The sequence below is a fragment of the Argiope bruennichi genome, chromosome 8 (assembly GCF_947563725.1).
Source record: "Argiope bruennichi chromosome 8, qqArgBrue1.1, whole genome shotgun sequence".
NCBI classification, from domain to species: domain Eukaryota; kingdom Metazoa; phylum Arthropoda; class Arachnida; order Araneae; family Araneidae; genus Argiope; species Argiope bruennichi.
Window position 1 is genome coordinate 112559786 of NC_079158.1, and position 20592 is coordinate 112580377.

A 20592-nucleotide genomic window follows, 5' to 3' on the forward strand; every position below is an offset into this window, starting at 1 on the left:
CCAGAGTTACGGAGCTCATTACGCACTGACCCGCTGATGCACTTGTCACGGCCTTGAGAAATAACATGTTTTTCTGTGGAATATTTAAAAAACCATAAAGAAAGATTGAAATGTTTTGAAAAACTAAATTTTTTTTACATGAACACATACGCTATTCTTACGCATATATTGTCAGGAGTGGGATTCGAACCCACACCCACAGAGTGGACTGCGCCCTGAACGCAGCACCTTGGACCGCTCGGCTGCCTGACACAATATCCGTCCGTATGCCCTACAAAATGTAATATTCATTTTAAAGTTTAGAATTAATTCCAGTCGTTAACTTCATTTCGTGGATGAAAATATTTTCTTTCTTCAGAAGTGTTTTCAGAAGAAATGTGACATCTCTCTCAGATATTTCGACCAGAGTTACGGAGCTCATTACGCACTGACCCGCTGATGCACTTGTCACGGTCTTGAGAAATAAAATGTTTTTCTGTGGAATATTTAAGAAACCATAAAGATAGATTGAAATGTTTTGAAAAAGGAATTTTTTCCAAGAACAGATACGCTATTCTTACGCAAATATTGCCAGGAATGGGATTCGAACCCACGCCCACAGAGTGGACTGCGACCTGAACGCAGCGCCTTAGACCGCTCGGCCATCCTGACACAATATCCGTCCGTATGCCCTACAAAATGTAATATTCATTTTAAAGTTTAGAATTAATTCCAGTCGTGAATTTCATTTCGTGGATGAAAATATTTCCTTTCTTCAGAATGGTTTTCAGAAGAAATGTGACATCTCCCTCAGATCCTTCGACCAGAGTTACGGAGCTCATTACGCACTGACCCGCTGATGCACTTGTCACGGTCTTGAGAAATAAAATGTTTTTCTGTGGAATATTTAAGAAACCATAAAGATAGATTGAAATGTTTTGAAAAAGGAATTTTTTTCAAGAACAGACACGCTATTCTTACGCAAATACTGTCAGGAGTGGGATTTGAACCCACGTCCACAGAGTGGATAACGACCTGAACGCAGCGCCTTAGACCGCTCGGCCATCCTGACACAGTATCAGTCCGTATGCCCTACAAAATGTAATATTCATTTTAAAGTTCAGAATTAATCCCAGTCGTTAATTGCATTTCGTGGATGAAAATATTTTCTTTCTTCAGAAGTGTTTTCAGAAGAAATGTGACATCTCCTCCCGAACTTACGACCAGAGTTACGGAGCTCATTACGCACTGACCCGCTGATGCACTTGTCACGGCCTTGAGAAATAACATGTTTTTCTGTGGAATATTTAAAAAACCATAAAGAAAGATTGAAATGTTTTGAAAAACTAAATTTTTTTTACAAGAACACATACGCTATTCTTACGCATATATTGTCAGGAGTGGGATTCGAACCCACACCCACAGAGTGGACTGCGCCCTGAACGCAGCACCTTGGACCGCTCGGCTGCCTGACACAATATCCGTCCGTATGCCCTACAAAATGTAATATTCATTTTAAAGTTTAGAATTAATTCCAGTCGTTAACTTCATTTCGTGGATGAAAATATTTTCTTTTTTCAGAAGTGTTTTCAGAAGAAATGTGACATCTCTCTCAGATATTTCGACCAGAGTTACGGAGCTCATTACGCACTGACCCGCTGATGCACTTGTCACGGTCTTGAGAAATAAAATGTTTTTCTGTGGAATATTTAAGAAACCATAAAGATAGATTGAAATGTTTTGAAAAAGGAATTTTTTCCAAGAACAGATACGCTATTCTTACGCAAATATTGCCAGGAATGGGATTCGAACCCACGCCCACAGAGTGGACTGCGAACTGAACGCAGCGCCTTAGAGCGCTCGGCCATCCTGACACAGTATCAGTCCCAATGCACTACAAAATGTAATATTCATTTTAAAGTTTAGAATTAATTCCAATCGTTAATTTCATTTCGTGGATGAAAATATTTTCTTTCTTCAGAAGTGTTTTCAGAAGCTATGTGACATCTCCCTCATAACTAACGATCAGTTTACGGAGCTCATTACGCACTGACCCGCTGATGCACTTGTCACGGTCTTGAGAAATAAAATGTTTTTCTGTGGAATATTTAAGAAACCATAAAGATAGATTGAAATGTTTTGAAAAAGGAATTTTTTTCAAGAACAGACACGCTATTCTTACGCAAATACTGTCAGGAGTGGGATTTGAACCCACGTCCACAGAGTGGATAACGACCTGAACGCAGCGCCTTAGACCGCTCGGCCATCATGACACAGTATCAGTCCGTATGCCCTACAAAATGTAATATTCATTTTAAAGTTCAGAATTAATCCCAGTCGTTAATTGCATTTCGTGGATGAAAATATTTTCTTTCTTCAGAAGTGTTTTCAGAAGAAATGTGACATCTCCTCCCGAACTTACGACCAGAGTTACGGAGCTCATTACGCACTGACCCGCTGATGCACTTGTCACGGCCTTGAGAAATAACATGTTTTTCTGTGGAATATTTAAAAAACCATAAAGATAGATTGAAATGTTTTGAAAAAGGAATTTTTTTCAAGAACAGATACGCTATTCTTACGCAAATATTGTCTGGAGTGGGATTTGAACCCACGTCCACAGAGTGCATAACGACCTGAACGCAGCGCCTTAGACCGCTCGGCCATCCTGACACAGTATCAGACCGTATGCCCTACAAAATGTAATATTCATTTTAAAGTTTAGAATTAATTCCAGTCGTGAATTTCATTTCGTGGATGAAAATATTTTCTTTCTTCAGAAGTGTTTTCAGAAGCTATGTGACATCTCCCTCATAACTAACGATCAGTTTACGGAGCTCATTACGCACTGACCCGCTGATGCACTTGTCACGGTCTTGAGAAATAAAATGTTTTTCTGTGGAATATTTAAGAAACCATAAAGATAGATTGAAATGTTTTGAAAAAGGAATTTTTTTCAAGAACAGACACGCTATTGTTACGCAAATACTGTCAGGAGTGGGATTCGAACCCACGTCCACAGAGTGGATAACGACCTGAAAGCAGCGCCTTAGACCGCTCGGCCATCCTTACACAGTATCAGTCCGTATGCCCTACAAAATGTAATATTCATTTTAAAGTTCAGAATTAATCCCAGTCGTTAATTGCATTTCGTGGATGAAAATATTTTCTTTCTTCAGAAGTCTTTTCAGAAGAAATGTGACATCTCCTCCAGAACTTACGATCAGAGTTACGGAGCTCATTACGCACTGACCCGCTGATGCACTTGTCACGGCCTTGAGAAATAACATGTTTTTCTGTGGAATATTTAAAAAACCATAAAGAAAGATTGAAATGTTTTGAAAAACTAAATTTTTTTTACAAGAACACATACGCTATTCTTACGCATATATTGTCAGGAGTGGGATTCGAACCCACACCCACAGAGTGGACTGCGCCCTGAACGCAGCACCTTGGACCGCTCGGCCATCCTGACACAATATCCGTCCGTATGCCCTACAAAATGTAATATTCATTTTAAAGTTTAGAATTAATTCCAGTCGTTAATTTCATTTCGTGGATGAAAATATTTTCTTTCTTCAGAAGTGTTTTCAGAAGAAATGTGACATCTCTCTCAGATATTTCGACCAGAGTTACGGAGCTCATTACGCACTGACCCGCTGATGCACTTGTCACGGTCTTGAGAAATAAAATGTTTTTCTGTGGAATATTTAAGAAACCATAAAGATAGATTGAAATGTTTTGAAAAAGGAATTTTTTCCAAGAACAGATACGCTATTCTTACGCAAATATTGCCAGGAATGGGATTCGAACCCACGCCCACAGAGTGGACTGCGAACTGAACGCAGCGCCTTAGAGCGCTCGGCCATCCTGACACAGTATCAGTCCCAATGCACTACAAAATGTAATATTCATTTTAAAGTTTAGAATTAATTCCAATCGTTAATTTCATTTCGTGGATGAAAATATTTTCTTTCTTCAGAAGTGTTTTCAGAAGCTATGTGACATCTCCCTCATAACTAACGATCAGTTTACGGAGCTCATTACGCACTGACCCGCTGATGCACTTGTCACGGTCTTGAGAAATAAAATGTTTTTCTGTGGAATATTTAAGAAACCATAAAGATAGATTGAAATGTTTTGAAAAAGGAATTTTTTTCAAGAACAGACACGCTATTCTTACGCAAATACTGTCAGGAGTGGGATTTGAACCCACGTCCACAGAGTGGATAACGACCTGAACGCAGCGCCTTAGACCGCTCGGCCATCATGACACAGTATCAGTCCGTATGCCCTACAAAATGTAATATTCATTTTAAAGTTCAGAATTAATCCCAGTCGTTAATTGCATTTCGTGGATGAAAATATTTTCTTTCTTCAGAAGTGTTTTCAGAAGAAATGTGACATCTCCTCCCGAACTTACGACCAGAGTTACGGAGCTCATTACGCACTGACCCGCTGATGCACTTGTCACGGCCTTGAGAAATAACATGTTTTTCTGTGGAATATTTAAAAAACCATAAAGATAGATTGAAATGTTTTGAAAAAGGAATTTTTTTCAAGAACAGATACGCTATTCTTACGCAAATATTGTCTGGAGTGGGATTTGAACCCACGTCCACAGAGTGCATAACGACCTGAACGCAGCGCCTTAGACCGCTCGGCCATCCTGACACAGTATCAGACCGTATGCCCTACAAAATGTAATATTCATTTTAAAGTTTAGAATTAATTCCAGTCGTGAATTTCATTTCGTGGATGAAAATATTTTCTTTCTTCAGAAGTGTTTTCAGAAGCTATGTGACATCTCCCTCATAACTAACGATCAGTTTACGGAGCTCATTACGCACTGACCCGCTGATGCACTTGTCACGGTCTTGAGAAATAAAATGTTTTTCTGTGGAATATTTAAGAAACCATAAAGATAGATTGAAATGTTTTGAAAAAGGAATTTTTTTCAAGAACAGACACGCTATTGTTACGCAAATACTGTCAGGAGTGGGATTCGAACCCACGTCCACAGAGTGGATAACGACCTGAAAGCAGCGCCTTAGACCGCTCGGCCATCCTTACACAGTATCAGTCCGTATGCCCTACAAAATGTAATATTCATTTTAAAGTTCAGAATTAATCCCAGTCGTTAATTGCATTTCGTGGATGAAAATATTTTCTTTCTTCAGAAGTCTTTTCAGAAGAAATGTGACATCTCCTCCAGAACTTACGATCAGAGTTACGGAGCTCATTACGCACTGACCCGCTGATGCACTTGTCACGGCCTTGAGAAATAACATGTTTTTCTGTGGAATATTTAAAAAACCATAAAGAAAGATTGAAATGTTTTGAAAAACTAAATTTTTTTTACAAGAACACATACGCTATTCTTACGCATATATTGTCAGGAGTGGGATTCGAACCCACACCCACAGAGTGGACTGCGCCCTGAACGCAGCACCTTGGACCGCTCGGCCATCCTGACACAATATCCGTCCGTATGCCCTACAAAATGTAATATTCATTTTAAAGTTTAGAATTAATTCCAGTCGTTAATTTCATTTCGTGGATGAAAATATTTTCTTTCTTCAGAAGTGTTTTCAGAAGAAATGTGACATCTCTCTCAGATATTTCGACCAGAGTTACGGAGCTCATTACGCACTGACCCGCTGATGCACTTGTCACGGTCTTGAGAAATAAAATGTTTTTCTGTGGAATATTTAAGAAACCATAAAGATAGATTGAAATGTTTTGAAAAAGGAATTTTTTTCAAGAACAGATACGCTATTCTTACGCAAATATTGTCAGGAGTGGGATTCGAACCCACGCCCACAGAGTGGACTGCGACCTGAACGCAGCGCCTTAGACCTCTCGGCCATCCTGACACAGTACCAGCCCCTATGCACTACAAAATGTGATATTCAGTTTAAAGTTTAGAATTAATTCCAGTCGTTAATTTCATTTCGTGGATGAAAATATTTTCCTTCTTCAGAAGTGTTTTCAGAAGAGATGTGACATCTCCCTCAGATCCTTCGACCAGAGTTACGGAGCTCATTACGCACTGACCCGCTGATGCACTTGTCACGGTCTAGAAATAACATGTTTTTCTGTGGAATATTTAAGAAACCATAAAGATAGATTGAAATGTTTTGAAAAAGGAATTTTTTTCAAGAACAGATACGCTATTCTTACGCAAATATTGTCCGGAGTGGGATTCGAACCCACGCCCACAGAGTGGACTGCGACCTGAACGCAGCGCCTTAGACCTCTCGGCCATCCTGACACAGTACCAGCCCCTATGCACTACAAAATGTGATATTCAGTTTAAAGTTTAGAATTAATTCCAGTCGTTAATTTCATTTAGTGGATGAAAATATTTTCCTTCTTCAGAAGTGTTTTCAGAAGAGATGTGACATCTCCTCCAGAACTTACGACCAGAGTTACGGAGCTCATTACGCACTGACCCGCTGATGCACTTGTCACGGTCTTGAGAAATAACATGTTTTTCTGTGGAATATTTAAGAAACCATAAAGATAGATTGAAATGTTTTGAAAAAAGAATTTTTTTCAAGAACAGATACGCTATTCTTACGCAAATATTTTCAGGAGTGGGATTCGAACCCACGCCCACAGAGTGGACTTCGACCTGAACGCAGCGCCTTAGACCTCTCGGCCATCCTGACACAGTACCAGCCCCTATGCACTACAAAATGTAATATTCATTTTAAAGTTTAGAATTAATTCCAGTCGTGAATTTCATTTCGTGGATGAAAATATTTTCCTTCTTCAGAAGTGTTTTCAGAAGAGATGTGACATCTCCTCCAAAACTTACGACCGGAGTTACGGAGCTCATTACGCACTGACCCGCTGATGCACTTGTCACGGTCTTGAGAAATAACATGTTTTTCTGTGGAATATTTAAGAAACCATAAAGATAGATTGAAATGTTTTGAAAAAGGAATTTTTTCCAAGAACAGATACGCTATTCTTACGCAAATATTGTCAGGAGTGGGATTCGAACCCACGCCCACAGAGTGGACTGCGAACTGAACGCAGCGCCTTAGAGCGCTCGGCCATCCTGACACAGTATCAGTCCCAATGCACTACAAAATGTAATATTCATTTTAAAGTTTAGAATTAATTCCAGTCGTTAATTTCATTTCGTGGATGAAAATATTTTCTTTCTTCAGAAGTGTTTTCAGAAGCTATGTGATCCCTCCCTCAGAACTAACGATCAGAGTTACGGAGCTCATTACGCACTGACCCGCTGATGCACTTGTCACGGCCTTGAGAAATAAAATGTTTTTCTGTGGAATATTTAAGAAACCATAAAGATATATTGAAATGTTTTGAAAAAGGAATTTTTTTCAAGAACAGATACGCTATTCTTACGCAAATATTGTCAGGAGTGGGATTCGAACCCACGCCCACAGAGTGGACTGCGACCTGATCGGAGCGGCTTAGACCACTCGGCCATCCTGACACAATATCCGTCCGTATGCACTACAAAATGTAATATTCATTTTAAAGTTCAGAATTAATCCCAGTCGTTAATTGCATTTCGTGGATGAATATATTTTCTTTCTTCAGAATAGTTTTCAGAAGAAATGTGAAATCTCCTCCAGAACTTACGACCAGAGTTACGGAGCTCATTACGCACTGCCCCGCTGATGCACTTGTCACGGCCTTGAGAAATAACATGTTTTTCTGTGGAATATTTAAAAAACCATAAAGAAAGATTGAAATGTTTTGAAAAACTAAATTTTTTTTACAAGAACACATACGCTATTCTTACGCATATATTGTCAGGAGTGGGATTCGAACCCACGCCCACAGAGTGGACTGCGCCCTGAACGCAGCACCTTGGACCGCTCGGCCATCCTGACACAATATCCGTCCGTATGCCCTACAAAATGTAATATTCATTTTAAAGTTTAGAATTAATTCCAGTCGTTAATTTCATTTCGTGGATGAAAATATTTTCTTTCTTCAGAAGTGTTTTCAGAAGAAATGTGACATCTCTCTCAGATATTTCGACCAGAGTTACGGAGCTCATTACGCACTGACCCGCTGATGCACTTGTCACGGTCTTGAGAAATAACATGTTTTTCTGTGGAATATTTAAGAAACCATAAAGATAGATTGAAATGTTTTGAAAAAGGAATTTTTTTCAAGAACAGATACGCTATTCTTACGCAAATATTGTCAGGAGTGGGATTCGAACCCACGCCCACAGAGTGGACTGCGACCTGAACGCAGCGTCTTAGACCTCTCGGCCATCCTGACACAGCACCAGCCCCTATGCACTACAAAATGTGATATTCAGTTTAAAGTTTAGAATTAATTTCAGTCGTTAATTTCATTTCGTGGATGAAAATATTTTCCTTCTTCAGAAGTGTTTTCAGAAGAGATGTGACATCTCCTCCAGAACTTACGACCAGAGTTACGGAGCTCATTACGCACTGACCCGCTGATGCACTTGTCACGGTCATGAGAAATAACATGTTTTTCTGTGGAATATTTAAGAAACCATAAAGATAGATTGAAATGTTTTGAAAAAGGAATTTTTTTCAAGAACAGATACGCTTTTCTTACGCAAATATTGTCAGGAGTGGGATTCGAACCCACGCCCACAGAGTGGACTGCGAACTGAACGCAGCGCCTTAGAGCGCTCGGCCATCCTGACACAGTATCAGTCCCAATGCACTACAAAATGTAATATTCATTTTAAAGTTTAGAATTAATTCCAGTCGTTAATTTCATTTCGTGGATGAAAATATTTTCTTTCTTCAGAAGTGTTTTCAGAAGCTATGTGACATCTCCCTCAGAACTAACGATCAGAGTTACGGAGCTCATTACGCAATGACCCGCTGATGCACTTGTCACGGCCTTGAGAAATAAAATGTTTTTCTGTGGAATATTTAAGAAACCATAAAGATATATTGAAATGTTTTGAAAAAGGAATTTTTTTCAAGAACAGATACGCTATTCTTACGCAAATATTGTCAGGAGTGGGATTCGAACCCACGCCCACAGAGTGGACTGCGACCTGAACGCAGCGGCTTAGACCGCTCGGCCATCCTGACACAATATCCGTCCGTATGCACTACAAAATGTAATATTCATTTTAAAGTTCAGAATTAATCCCAGTCGTTAATTGCATTTCGTGGATGAAAATATTTTCTTTCTTCAGAAGTGTTTTCAGAAGAAATGTGACATCTCCTCCAGAACTTACGACCAGAGTTACGGAGCTCATTACGCACTGACCCGCTGATGCACTTGTCACGGCCTTGAGAAATAACATGTTTTTCTGTGGAATATTTAAAAAACCATAAAGAAAGATTGAAATGTTTTGAAAAACTAAATTTTTTTTACAAGAACACATACGCTATTCTTACGCATATATTGTCAGGAGTGGGATTCGAACCCACGCCCACAGAGTGGACTGCGCCCTGAACGCAGCACCTTGGACCGCTCGGCCATCCTGACACAATATCCGTCCGTATGCCCTACAAAATGTAATATTCATTTTAAAGTTTAGAATTAATTCCAGTCGTTAATTTCATTTCGTGGATGAAAATATTTTCTTTCTTCAGAAGTGTTTTCAGAAGAAATGTGACATCTCTCTCAGATATTTCGACCAGAGTTACGGAGCTCATTACGCACTGACCCGCTGATGCACTTGTCACGGTCTTGAGAAATAACATGTTTTTCTGTGGAATATTTAAGAAACCATAAAGATAGATTGAAATGTTTGAAAAAGGAATTTTTTTCAAGAACAGATACGCTTTTCTTACGCAAATATTGTCAGGAGTGGGATTCGAACCCACGCCCACAGAGTGGACTGCGACCTGAACGCAGCGCCTTAGACCTCTCGGCCATCCTGACACAGTACCAGCCCCTATGCACTACAAAATGTAATATTCAGTTTAAAGTTTCGAATTAATTCCAGTCGTTAATTTCATTTCGTGGATGAAAATATTTTCCTTCTTCAGAAGTGTTTTCAGAAGAGATGTGACATCTCCTCCAGAACTTACGACCAGAGTTACGGAGCTCATTACGCACTGACCCGCTGATGCACTTGTCACGGTCTTGAGAAATAACATGTTTTTCTGTGGAATATTTAAGAAACCATAAAGATAGATTGAAATGTTTTGAAAAAGGAATTTTTTTCAAGAACAGATACGCTATTCTTACGCAAATATTGTCAGGAGTGGGATTCGAACCCACGCCCACAGAGTGGACTGCGACCTGAACGCAGCGCCTTAGACCTCTCGGCCATCCTGACACAGTACCAGCCCCTATGCACTACAAAATGTAATATTCATTTTAAAGTTTAGAATTAATTCCAGGTGTTAATTTCATTTCGTGGATGAAAATATTTTCCTTCTTCAGAAGTGATGTGACATCTCCTCCAGAACTTACGACCAGAGTTACGGAGCTCATTACGCACTGACCCGCTGATGCACTTGTCACGGTCTTGAGAAATAACATGTTTTTCTGTGGAATATTTAAGAAACCATAAAGATAGATTGAAATGTTTTGAAAAAGGAATTTTTTTCAAGAACAGATACGCTATTCTTACGCAAATATTGTAGGAGTGGGATTCGAACCCACGCCCACAGAGTGGACTGCGACCTGAACGCAGCGCCTTAGACCGCTCGGCCATCCTGACACAATATCCGTCCGTATGCACTACAAAATGTAATATTCATTTTAAAGTTCAGAATTAATCCCAGTCGTTAATTGCATTTCGTGGATGAAAATATTTTCTTTCTTCAGAAGTGTTTTCAGAAGAAATGTGACATCTCCTCCAGAACTTACGACCAGAGTTACGGAGCTCATTACGCACTGACCCGCTGATGCACTTGTCACGGCCTTGAGAAATAACATGTTTTTCTGTGGAATATTTAAGAAACCATAAAGATAGATTGAAATGTTTTGAAAAAGGAATTTTTTTCAAGAACAGATACGCTATTCTTACGCAAATATTGTCAGGAGTGGGTTCGAACCCACGCCCACAAAGTCGACTGCGACCTGAACGCAGCGTCTTAGACCTCTCGGCCATCCTGACACAGCACCAGCCCCTATGCACTACAAAATGTGATATTCAGTTTAAAGTTTAGAATTAATTCCAGTCGTTAATTTCATTTCGTGGATGAAAATATTTTCTTTCTTCAGAAGTGTTTTCAGAAGAAATGTGACATCTCTCTCAGATATTTCGACCAGAGTTACGGAGCTCATTACGCACTGACCCGCTGATGCACTTGTCACGGTCTTGAGAAATAACATGTTTTTCTGTGGAATATTTAAGAAACCATAAAGATAGATTGAAATGTTTTGAAAAAGGAATTTTTTTCAAGAACAGATACGCTATTCTTACGCAAATATTGTCAGGAGTGGGATTCGAACCCACGCCCACAGAGTGGACTGCGACCTGATCGGAGCGGCTTAGACCACTCGGCCATCCTGACACAATATCCGTCCGTATGCACTACAAAATGTAATATTCATTTTAAAGTTCAGAATTAATCCCAGTCGTTAATTGCATTTCGTGGATGAATATATTTTCTTTCTTCAGAATAGTTTTCAGAAGAAATGTGACATCTCCTCCAGAACTTACGACCAGAGTTACGGAGCTCATTACGCACTGCCCCGCTGATGCACTTGTCACGGCCTTGAGAAATAACATGTTTTTCTGTGGAATATTTAAAAAACCATAAAGAAAGATTGAAATGTTTTGAAAAACTAAATTTTTTTTACAAGAACACATACGCTATTCTTACGCATATATTGTCAGGAGTGGGATTCGAACCCACGCCCACAGAGTGGACTGCGCCCTGAACGCAGCACCTTGGACCGCTCGGCCATCCTGACACAATATCCGTCCGTATGCCCTACAAAATGTAATATTCATTTTAAAGTTTAGAATTAATTCCAGTCGTTAATTTCATTTCGTGGATGAAAATATTTTCTTTCTTCAGAAGTGTTTTCAGAAGAAATGTGACATCTCTCTCAGATATTTCGACCAGAGTTACGGAGCTCATTACGCACTGACCCGCTGATGCACTTGTCACGGTCTTGAGAAATAACATGTTTTTCTGTGGAATATTTAAGAAACCATAAAGATAGATTGAAATGTTTTGAAAAAGGAATTTTTTTCAAGAACAGATACGCTATTCTTACGCAAATATTGTCAGGAGTGGGATTCGAACCCACGCCCACAGAGTGGACTGCGACCTGAACGCAGCGTCTTAGACCTCTCGGCCATCCTGACACAGCACCAGCCCCTATGCACTACAAAATGTGATATTCAGTTTAAAGTTTAGAATTAATTTCAGTCGTTAATTTCATTTCGTGGATGAAAATATTTTCCTTCTTCAGAAGTGTTTTCAGAAGAGATGTGACATCTCCTCCAGAACTTACGACCAGAGTTACGGAGCTCATTACGCACTGACCCGCTGATGCACTTGTCACGGTCATGAGAAATAACATGTTTTTCTGTGGAATATTTAAGAAACCATAAAGATAGATTGAAATGTTTTGAAAAAGGAATTTTTTTCAAGAACAGATACGCTTTTCTTACGCAAATATTGTCAGGAGTGGGATTCGAACCCACGCCCACAGAGTGGACTGCGAACTGAACGCAGCGCCTTAGAGCGCTCGGCCATCCTGACACAGTATCAGTCCCAATGCACTACAAAATGTAATATTCATTTTAAAGTTTAGAATTAATTCCAGTCGTTAATTTCATTTCGTGGATGAAAATATTTTCTTTCTTCAGAAGTGTTTTCAGAAGCTATGTGACATCTCCCTCAGAACTAACGATCAGAGTTACGGAGCTCATTACGCAATGACCCGCTGATAAACTTGTCACGGCCTTGAGAAATAAAATGTTTTTCTGTGGAATATTTAAGAAACCATAAAGATATATTGAAATGTTTTGAAAAAGGAATTTTTTTCAAGAACAGATACGCTATTCTTACGCAAATATTGTCAGGAGTGGGATTCGAACCCACGCCCACAGAGTGGACTGCGACCTGAACGCAGCGGCTTAGACCGCTCGGCCATCCTGACACAATATCCGTCCGTATGCACTACAAAATGTAATATTCATTTTAAAGTTCAGAATTAATCCCAGTCGTTAATTGCATTTCGTGGATGAAAATATTTTCTTTCTTCAGAAGTGTTTTCAGAAGAAATGTGACATCTCCTCCAGAACTTACGACCAGAGTTACGGAGCTCATTACGCACTGACCCGCTGATGCACTTGTCACGGCCTTGAGAAATAACATGTTTTTCTGTGGAATATTTAAAAAACCATAAAGAAAGATTGAAATGTTTTGAAAAACTAAATTTTTTTTACAAGAACACATACGCTATTCTTACGCATATATTGTCAGGAGTGGGATTCGAACCCACGCCCACAGAGTGGACTGCGCCCTGAACGCAGCACCTTGGACCGCTCGGCCATCCTGACACAATATCCGTCCGTATGCCCTACAAAATGTAATATTCATTTTAAAGTTTAGAATTAATTCCAGTCGTTAATTTCATTTCGTGGATGAAAATATTTTCTTTCTTCAGAAGTGTTTTCAGAAGAAATGTGACATCTCTCTCAGATATTTCGACCAGAGTTACGGAGCTCATTACGCACTGACCCGCTGATGCACTTGTCACGGTCTTGAGAAATAACATGTTTTTCTGTGGAATATTTAAGAAACCATAAAGATAGATTGAAATGTTTGAAAAAGGAATTTTTTTCAAGAACAGATACGCTTTTCTTACGCAAATATTGTCAGGAGTGGGATTCGAACCCACGCCCACAGAGTGGACTGCGACCTGAACGCAGCGCCTTAGACCTCTCGGCCATCCTGACACAGTACCAGCCCCTATGCACTACAAAATGTAATATTCAGTTTAAAGTTTCGAATTAATTCCAGTCGTTAATTTCATTTCGTGGATGAAAATATTTTCCTTCTTCAGAAGTGTTTTCAGAAGAGATGTGACATCTCCTCCAGAACTTACGACCAGAGTTACGGAGCTCATTACGCACTGACCCGCTGATGCACTTGTCACGGTCTTGAGAAATAACATGTTTTTCTGTGGAATATTTAAGAAACCATAAAGATAGATTGAAATGTTTTGAAAAAGGAATTTTTTTCAAGAACAGATACGCTATTCTTACGCAAATATTGTCAGGAGTGGGATTCGAACCCACGCCCACAGAGTGGACTGCGACCTGAACGCAGCGCCTTAGACCTCTCGGCCATCCTGACACAGTACCAGCCCCTATGCACTACAAAATGTAATATTCATTTTAAAGTTTAGAATTAATTCCAGGTGTTAATTTCATTTCGTGGATGAAAATATTTTCCTTCTTCAGAAGTGATGTGACATCTCCTCCAGAACTTACGACCAGAGTTACGGAGCTCATTACGCACTGACCCGCTGATGCACTTGTCACGGTCTTGAGAAATAACATGTTTTTCTGTGGAATATTTAAGAAACCATAAAGATAGATTGAAATGTTTTGAAAAAGGAATTTTTTTCAAGAACAGATACGCTATTCTTACGCAAATATTGTCAGGAGTGGGATTCGAACCCACGCCCACAGAGTGGACTGCGACCTGAACGCAGCGCCTTAGACCTCTCGGCCATCCTGACACAGTACCAGCCCCTATGCAGTACAAAATGTAATATTCATTTTAAAGATTAGAATTAATTCCAGTCGTTAATTTCATTTCGTGGATGAAAATATTTTCCTTCTTCAGAAGTGTTTTCAGAAGAGATGTGACATCTCCTCCAGAACTTACGACCAGAGTTACGGAGCTCATTACGCACTGACCCGCTGATGCACTTGTCACGGTCTTGAGAAATAACATGTTTTTCTGTGGAATATTTAAGAAACCATAAAGATAGATTGAAATGTTTTGAAAAAGGAATTTTTTTCAAGAACAGATACGCTATTCTTACGCAAATATTGTCAGGAGTGGGTTCGAACCCACGCCCACAAAGTCGACTGCGACCTGAACGCAGCGTCTTAGACCTCTCGGCCATCCTGACACAGCACCAGCCCCTATGCACTACAAAATGTGATATTCAGTTTAAAGTTTAGAATTAATTCCAGTCGTTAATTTCATTTCGTGGATGAAAATATTTTCTTTCTTCAGAAGTGTTTTCAGAAGAAATGTGACATCTCTCTCAGATATTTCGACCAGAGTTACGGAGCTCATTACGCACTGACCCGCTGATGCACTTGTCACGGTCTTGAGAAATAACATGTTTTTCTGTGGAATATTTAAGAAACCATAAAGATAGATTGAAATGTTTTGAAAAAGGAATTTTTTTCAAGAACAGATACGCTATTCTTACGCAAATATTGTCAGGAGTGGGTTCGAACCCACGCCCACAAAGTCGACTGCGACCTGAACGCAGCGCCTTAGACCGCTCGGCAACCTGACACAGTATCAGCCCCTATGCACTACAAAATGTAATATTCATTTTAAAGTTTAGAATTAATTCCAATCGTTAATTTCATTTCGTGGATGAAAATATTTTCCTTCTTCAGAAGTGTTTTCAGAAGAGATGTGACATCTCCTCCAGAACTTACGACCAGAGTTACGGAACTCATTACGCACTGACCCGCTGATGCACTTGTCACGGTCTTGAGAAATAACATGTTTTTCTGTGGAATATTTAAGAAACCATAAAGATAGATTGAAATGTTTTGAAAAAGGAATTTTTTTCAAGAACAGATACGCTATTCTTACGCAAATATTGTCAGGAGTGGGATTCGAACCCACGCCCACAGAGTGGACTGCGACCTGAACGCAGCGCCTTAGACCTCTCGGCCATCCTGACACAGTACCAGCCCCTATGCACTACAAAATGTGATATTCAGTTTAAAGTTTAGAATTAATTCCAGTCGTTAATTTCATTTCGTGGATGAAAATATTTTCCTTCTTCAGAAGTGTTTTCAGAAGAGATGTGACATCTCCTCCAGAACTTACGACCAGAGTTACGGAGCTCATTACGCACTGACCCGCTGATGCACTTGTCACGGTCTTGAGAAATAACATGTTTTTCTGTGGAATATTTAAGAAACCATAAAGATAGATTGAAATGTTTTGAAAAAGGAATTTTTTTCAAGAACAGATACGCTATTCTTACGCAAATATTGTCAGGAGTGGGATTCGAACCCACGCCCACAGAGTGGACTGCGACCTGAACGCAGTGCCTTAGACCTCTCGGCAATCCTGACACAGTACCAGCCCCTATGCACTACAAAATGTAATATTCAGTTTAAAGTTTAGAATTAATTCCAGTCGTTAATTTCATTTCGTGGATGAAAATATTTTCCTTCTTCAGAAGTGTTTTCAGAAGAGATGTGACATCTCCTCCAGAACTTACGACCAGAGTTACGGAGCTAATTACGCACTGACCCGCTGATGCACTTGTCACGGTATTGAGAAATAACATGTTTTTCTGTGGAATATTTAAGAAACTATAAAGATAGATTGAAATGTTTTGAAAAAGGAATTTTTTTCAAGAACAGATACGCTATTCTTACGCAAATATTGTCAGGAGTGGGATTCGAACCCACGCCCACAGAGTGGACTGCGACCTGAACGCAGCGCCTTAGACCTCTCGGCCATCCTGACACAGTACCAGCCCCTATGCACTACAAAATGTGATATTCAGTTTAAAGTTTAGAATTAATTCCAGTCGTTAATTTCATTTCGTGGATGAAAATATTTTCCTTCTTCAGAAGTGTTTTCAGAAGAGATGTGACATCTCCTCCAGAACTTACGACCAGAGTTACGGAGCTCATTACGCACTGACCCGCTGATGCACTTGTCACGGTCTTGAGAAATAACATGTTTTTCTGTGGAATATTTAAGAAACCATAAAGATAGATTGAAATGTTTTGAAAAAGGAATTTTTTTCAAGAACAGATACGCTATTCTTACGCAAATATTGTCAGGAGTGGGATTCGAACCCACGCCCACAGAGTGGACTGCGACCTGAACGCAGTGCCTTAGACCTCTCGGCAATCCTGACACAGTACCAGCCCCTATGCACTACAAAATGTAATATTCAGTTTAAAGTTTAGAATTAATTCCAGTCGTTAATTTCATTTCGTGGATGAAAATATTTTCCTTCTTCAGAAGTGTTTTCAGAAGAGATGTGACATCTCCTCCAGAACTTACGACCAGAGTTACGGAGCTAATTACGCACTGACCCGCTGATGCACTTGTCACGGTATTGAGAAATAACATGTTTTTCTGTGGAAAATTTAAGAAACCATAAAGATAGATTGAAATGTTTTGAAAAAGGAATTTTTTTCAAGAACAGATACGCTATTCTTACGCAAATATTGTCAGGAGTGGGATTCGAACCCACGCCCACAGAGTGGACTGCGACCTGAACGCAGCGCCTTAGACCTCTCGGCCATCCTGACACAGTACCAGCCCCTATGCAGTACAAAATGTAATATTCATTTTAAAGATTAGAATTAATTCCAGTCGTTAATTTCATTTCGTGGATGAAAATATTTTCCTTCTTCAGAAGTGTTTTCAGAAGAGATGTGACATCTCCTCCAGAACTTACGACCAGAGTTACGGAGCTCGTTACGCACTGACCCGCTGATGCACTTGTCACGGTATTGAGAAATAACATGTTTTTCTGTGGAAAATTTAAGAAACCATAAAGATAGATTGAAATGTTTTGAAAAAGGAATTTTTTTCAAGAACAGATACGCTATTCTTACGCAAATATTGTCAGGAGTGGGATTCGAACCCACGCCCACAGAGTGGACTGCGACCTGAACGCAGCGCCTTAGACCTCTCGGCCATCCTGACACAGTACCAGCCCCTATGCAGTACAAAATGTAATATTCATTTTAAAGATTAGAATTAATTCCAGTCGTTAATTTCATTTCGTGGATGAAAATATTTTCCTTCTTCAGAAGTGTTTTCAGAAGAGATGTGACATCTCCTCCAGAACTTACGACCAGAGTTACGGAGCTCATTACGCACTGACCCGCTGATGCACTTGTCACGGTCTTGAGAAATAACATGTTTTTCTGTGGAATATTTAAGAAACCATAAAGATAGATTGAAATGTTTTGAAAAAGGAATTTTTTTCAAGAACAGATACGCTATTCTTACGCAAATATTGTCAGGAGTGGGTTCGAACCCACGCCCACAAAGTCGACTGCGACCTGAACGCAGCGTCTTAGACCTCTCGGCCATCCTGACACAGCACCAGCCCCTATGCACTACAAAATGTGATATTCAGTTTAAAGTTTAGAATTAATTCCAGTCGTTAATTTCATTTCGTGGATGAAAATATTTTCTTTCTTCAGAAGTGTTTTCAGAAGAAATGTGACATCTCCTCCAGAACTTACGACCAGAGTTACGGAGCTAATTACGCACTGACCCGCTGATGCACTTGTCACGGTATTGAGAAATAACATGTTTTTCTGTGGAAAATTTAAGAAACCATAAAGATAGATTGAAATGTTTTGAAAAAGGAATTTTTTTCAAGAACAGATACGCTATTCTTACGCAAATATTGTCAGGAGTGGGATTCGAACCCACGCCCACAGAGTGGACTGCGACCTGAACGCAGCGCCTTAGACCTCTCGGCCATCCTGACACAGTACCAGCCCCTATGCAGTACAAAATGTAATATTCATTTTAAAGATTAGAATTAATTCCAGTCGTTAATTTCATTTCGTGGATGAAAATATTTTCCTTCTTCAGAAGTGTTTTCAGAAGAGATGTGACATCTCCTCCAGAACTTACGACCAGAGTTACGGAGCTCATTACGCACTGACCCGCTGATGCACTTGTCACGGTCTTGAGAAATAACATGTTTTTCTGTGGAATATTTAAGAAACCATAAAGATAGATTGAAATGTTTTGAAAAAGGAATTTTTTTCAAGAACAGATACGCTATTCTTACGCAAATATTGTCAGGAGTGGGTTCGAACCCACGCCCACAAAGTCGACTGCGACCTGAACGCAGCGTCTTAGACCTCTCGGCCATCCTGACACAGCACCAGCCCCTATGCACTACAAAATGTGATATTCAGTTTAAAGTTTAGAATTAATTCCAGTCGTTAATTTCATTTCGTGGATGAAAATATTTTCTTTCTTCAGAAGTGTTTTCAGAAGAAATGTGACATCTCTCTCAGATATTTCGACCAGAGTTACGGAGCTCATTACGCACTGACCCGCTGATGCACTTGTCACGGTCTTGAGAAATAACATGTTTTTCTGTGGAATATTTAAGAAACCATAAAGATAGATTGAAATGTTTTGAAAAAGGAATTTTTTTCAAGAACAGATACGCTATTCTTACGCAAATATTGTCAGGAGTGGGTTCGAACCCACGCCCACAAAGTCGACTGCGACCTGAACGCAGCGCCTTAGACCGCTCGGCAACCTGACACAGTATCAGCCCCTATGCACTACAAAATGTAATATTCATTTTAAAGTTTAGAATTAATTCCAATCGTTAATTTCATTTCGTGGATGAAAATATTTTCCTTCTTCAGAAGTGTTTTCAGAAGAGATGTGACATCTCCTCCAGAACTTACGACCAGAGTTACGGAACTCATTACGCACTGACCCGCTGATGCACTTGTCACGGTCTTGAGAAATAACATGTTTTTCTGTGGAATATTTAAGAAACCATAAAGATAGATTGAAATGTTTTGAAAAAGGAATTTTTTTCAAGAACAGATACGCTATTCTTACGCAAATATTGTCAGGAGTGGGTTCGAACCCACGCCCACAAAGTCGACTGCGACCTGAACGCAGCGTCTTAGACCTCTCGGCCATCCTGACACAGCACCAGCCCCTATGCACTACAAAATGTGATATTCAGTTTAAAGTTTAGAATTAATTCCAGTCGTTAATTTCATTTCGTGGATGAAAATATTTTCTTTCTTCAGAAGTGTTTTCAGAAGAAATGTGACATCTCCTCCAGAACTTACGACCAGAGTTACGGAGCTAATTACGCACTGACCCGCTGATGCACTTGTCACGGTATTGAGAAATAACATGTTTTTCTGTGGAAAATTTAAGAAACCATAAAGATAGATTGAAATGTTTTGAAAAAGGAATTTTTTTCAAGAACAGATACGCTATTCTTACGCAAATATTGTCAGGAGTGGGATTCGAACCCACGCCCACAGAGTGGACTGCGACCTGAACGCAGCGCCTTAGACCTCTCGGCCATCCTGACACAGTACCAGCCCCTATGCAGTACAAAATGTAATATTCATTTTAAAGATTAGAATTAATTCCAGTCGTTAATTTCATTTCGTGGATGAAAATATTTTCCTTCTTCAGAAGTGTTTTCAGAAGAGATGTGACATCTCCTCCAGAACTTACGACCAGAGTTACGGAGCTCATTACGCACTGACCCGCTGATGCACTTGTCACGGTCTTGAGAAATAACATGTTTTTCTGTGGAATATTTAAGAAACCATAAAGATAGATTGAAATGTTTTGAAAAAGGAATTTTTTTCAAGAACAGATACGCTATTCTTACGCAAATATTGTCAGGAGTGGGTTCGAACCCACGCCCACAAAGTCGACTGCGACC

General features: G+C 39.7%; 34 non-coding genes across 34 annotated transcripts; all 34 read right to left on the reverse strand.

Moving 5' to 3' along the window:
* Positions 1-568: 568 nt before the first annotated feature.
* Positions 569-651, reverse strand: Trnal-cag (transfer RNA leucine (anticodon CAG)). Its single transcript has one exon. It is a non-coding gene; the product is annotated as a tRNA-Leu (tRNA).
* A 317-nt stretch (positions 652-968) lies between these two features.
* Trnal-cag (transfer RNA leucine (anticodon CAG)) lies at positions 969-1051 on the reverse strand. Its single transcript is given in 2 exon segments — positions 969-1004; positions 1014-1051. It is a non-coding gene; the product is annotated as a tRNA-Leu (tRNA).
* A 719-nt stretch (positions 1052-1770) lies between these two features.
* On the reverse strand, positions 1771-1853 carry Trnal-cag (transfer RNA leucine (anticodon CAG)). Its single transcript has one exon. It is a non-coding gene; the product is annotated as a tRNA-Leu (tRNA).
* A 1518-nt stretch (positions 1854-3371) lies between these two features.
* Positions 3372-3454, reverse strand: Trnal-cag (transfer RNA leucine (anticodon CAG)). Its single transcript has one exon. It is a non-coding gene; the product is annotated as a tRNA-Leu (tRNA).
* A 317-nt stretch (positions 3455-3771) lies between these two features.
* Positions 3772-3854, reverse strand: Trnal-cag (transfer RNA leucine (anticodon CAG)). The gene has a single exon. It is a non-coding gene; the product is annotated as a tRNA-Leu (tRNA).
* Positions 3855-5372: 1518 nt separating this feature from the next.
* Positions 5373-5455, reverse strand: Trnal-cag (transfer RNA leucine (anticodon CAG)). The gene has a single exon. It is a non-coding gene; the product is annotated as a tRNA-Leu (tRNA).
* Positions 5456-5772: 317 nt separating this feature from the next.
* Trnal-cag (transfer RNA leucine (anticodon CAG)) lies at positions 5773-5855 on the reverse strand. The gene has a single exon. It is a non-coding gene; the product is annotated as a tRNA-Leu (tRNA).
* A 315-nt stretch (positions 5856-6170) lies between these two features.
* On the reverse strand, positions 6171-6253 carry Trnal-cag (transfer RNA leucine (anticodon CAG)). The gene has a single exon. It is a non-coding gene; the product is annotated as a tRNA-Leu (tRNA).
* A 317-nt stretch (positions 6254-6570) lies between these two features.
* Positions 6571-6653, reverse strand: Trnal-cag (transfer RNA leucine (anticodon CAG)). Its single transcript has one exon. It is a non-coding gene; the product is annotated as a tRNA-Leu (tRNA).
* Positions 6654-6970: 317 nt separating this feature from the next.
* On the reverse strand, positions 6971-7053 carry Trnal-cag (transfer RNA leucine (anticodon CAG)). Its single transcript has one exon. It is a non-coding gene; the product is annotated as a tRNA-Leu (tRNA).
* A 720-nt stretch (positions 7054-7773) lies between these two features.
* Trnal-cag (transfer RNA leucine (anticodon CAG)) lies at positions 7774-7856 on the reverse strand. The gene has a single exon. It is a non-coding gene; the product is annotated as a tRNA-Leu (tRNA).
* Positions 7857-8173: 317 nt separating this feature from the next.
* Positions 8174-8256, reverse strand: Trnal-cag (transfer RNA leucine (anticodon CAG)). Its single transcript has one exon. It is a non-coding gene; the product is annotated as a tRNA-Leu (tRNA).
* Positions 8257-8573: 317 nt separating this feature from the next.
* Trnal-cag (transfer RNA leucine (anticodon CAG)) lies at positions 8574-8656 on the reverse strand. Its single transcript has one exon. It is a non-coding gene; the product is annotated as a tRNA-Leu (tRNA).
* Positions 8657-8973: 317 nt separating this feature from the next.
* Positions 8974-9056, reverse strand: Trnal-cag (transfer RNA leucine (anticodon CAG)). The gene has a single exon. It is a non-coding gene; the product is annotated as a tRNA-Leu (tRNA).
* A 320-nt stretch (positions 9057-9376) lies between these two features.
* Trnal-cag (transfer RNA leucine (anticodon CAG)) lies at positions 9377-9459 on the reverse strand. The gene has a single exon. It is a non-coding gene; the product is annotated as a tRNA-Leu (tRNA).
* Positions 9460-9775: 316 nt separating this feature from the next.
* On the reverse strand, positions 9776-9858 carry Trnal-cag (transfer RNA leucine (anticodon CAG)). Its single transcript has one exon. It is a non-coding gene; the product is annotated as a tRNA-Leu (tRNA).
* A 317-nt stretch (positions 9859-10175) lies between these two features.
* Positions 10176-10258, reverse strand: Trnal-cag (transfer RNA leucine (anticodon CAG)). Its single transcript has one exon. It is a non-coding gene; the product is annotated as a tRNA-Leu (tRNA).
* Positions 10259-10562: 304 nt separating this feature from the next.
* Trnal-cag (transfer RNA leucine (anticodon CAG)) lies at positions 10563-10646 on the reverse strand. The gene has a single exon. It is a non-coding gene; the product is annotated as a tRNA-Leu (tRNA).
* Positions 10647-11764: 1118 nt separating this feature from the next.
* Positions 11765-11847, reverse strand: Trnal-cag (transfer RNA leucine (anticodon CAG)). Its single transcript has one exon. It is a non-coding gene; the product is annotated as a tRNA-Leu (tRNA).
* Positions 11848-12164: 317 nt separating this feature from the next.
* Positions 12165-12247, reverse strand: Trnal-cag (transfer RNA leucine (anticodon CAG)). The gene has a single exon. It is a non-coding gene; the product is annotated as a tRNA-Leu (tRNA).
* A 317-nt stretch (positions 12248-12564) lies between these two features.
* Trnal-cag (transfer RNA leucine (anticodon CAG)) lies at positions 12565-12647 on the reverse strand. Its single transcript has one exon. It is a non-coding gene; the product is annotated as a tRNA-Leu (tRNA).
* A 317-nt stretch (positions 12648-12964) lies between these two features.
* Positions 12965-13047, reverse strand: Trnal-cag (transfer RNA leucine (anticodon CAG)). The gene has a single exon. It is a non-coding gene; the product is annotated as a tRNA-Leu (tRNA).
* Positions 13048-13367: 320 nt separating this feature from the next.
* On the reverse strand, positions 13368-13450 carry Trnal-cag (transfer RNA leucine (anticodon CAG)). Its single transcript has one exon. It is a non-coding gene; the product is annotated as a tRNA-Leu (tRNA).
* A 316-nt stretch (positions 13451-13766) lies between these two features.
* On the reverse strand, positions 13767-13849 carry Trnal-cag (transfer RNA leucine (anticodon CAG)). The gene has a single exon. It is a non-coding gene; the product is annotated as a tRNA-Leu (tRNA).
* Positions 13850-14166: 317 nt separating this feature from the next.
* Positions 14167-14249, reverse strand: Trnal-cag (transfer RNA leucine (anticodon CAG)). The gene has a single exon. It is a non-coding gene; the product is annotated as a tRNA-Leu (tRNA).
* A 305-nt stretch (positions 14250-14554) lies between these two features.
* Trnal-cag (transfer RNA leucine (anticodon CAG)) lies at positions 14555-14637 on the reverse strand. Its single transcript has one exon. It is a non-coding gene; the product is annotated as a tRNA-Leu (tRNA).
* A 1114-nt stretch (positions 14638-15751) lies between these two features.
* Positions 15752-15834, reverse strand: Trnal-cag (transfer RNA leucine (anticodon CAG)). The gene has a single exon. It is a non-coding gene; the product is annotated as a tRNA-Leu (tRNA).
* A 317-nt stretch (positions 15835-16151) lies between these two features.
* Trnal-cag (transfer RNA leucine (anticodon CAG)) lies at positions 16152-16234 on the reverse strand. The gene has a single exon. It is a non-coding gene; the product is annotated as a tRNA-Leu (tRNA).
* Positions 16235-16551: 317 nt separating this feature from the next.
* Positions 16552-16634, reverse strand: Trnal-cag (transfer RNA leucine (anticodon CAG)). Its single transcript has one exon. It is a non-coding gene; the product is annotated as a tRNA-Leu (tRNA).
* A 317-nt stretch (positions 16635-16951) lies between these two features.
* On the reverse strand, positions 16952-17034 carry Trnal-cag (transfer RNA leucine (anticodon CAG)). Its single transcript has one exon. It is a non-coding gene; the product is annotated as a tRNA-Leu (tRNA).
* Positions 17035-17351: 317 nt separating this feature from the next.
* On the reverse strand, positions 17352-17434 carry Trnal-cag (transfer RNA leucine (anticodon CAG)). The gene has a single exon. It is a non-coding gene; the product is annotated as a tRNA-Leu (tRNA).
* Positions 17435-17751: 317 nt separating this feature from the next.
* Trnal-cag (transfer RNA leucine (anticodon CAG)) lies at positions 17752-17834 on the reverse strand. Its single transcript has one exon. It is a non-coding gene; the product is annotated as a tRNA-Leu (tRNA).
* Positions 17835-18550: 716 nt separating this feature from the next.
* On the reverse strand, positions 18551-18633 carry Trnal-cag (transfer RNA leucine (anticodon CAG)). The gene has a single exon. It is a non-coding gene; the product is annotated as a tRNA-Leu (tRNA).
* Positions 18634-20146: 1513 nt separating this feature from the next.
* Positions 20147-20229, reverse strand: Trnal-cag (transfer RNA leucine (anticodon CAG)). Its single transcript has one exon. It is a non-coding gene; the product is annotated as a tRNA-Leu (tRNA).
* Positions 20230-20592: the final 363 nt, after the last annotated feature.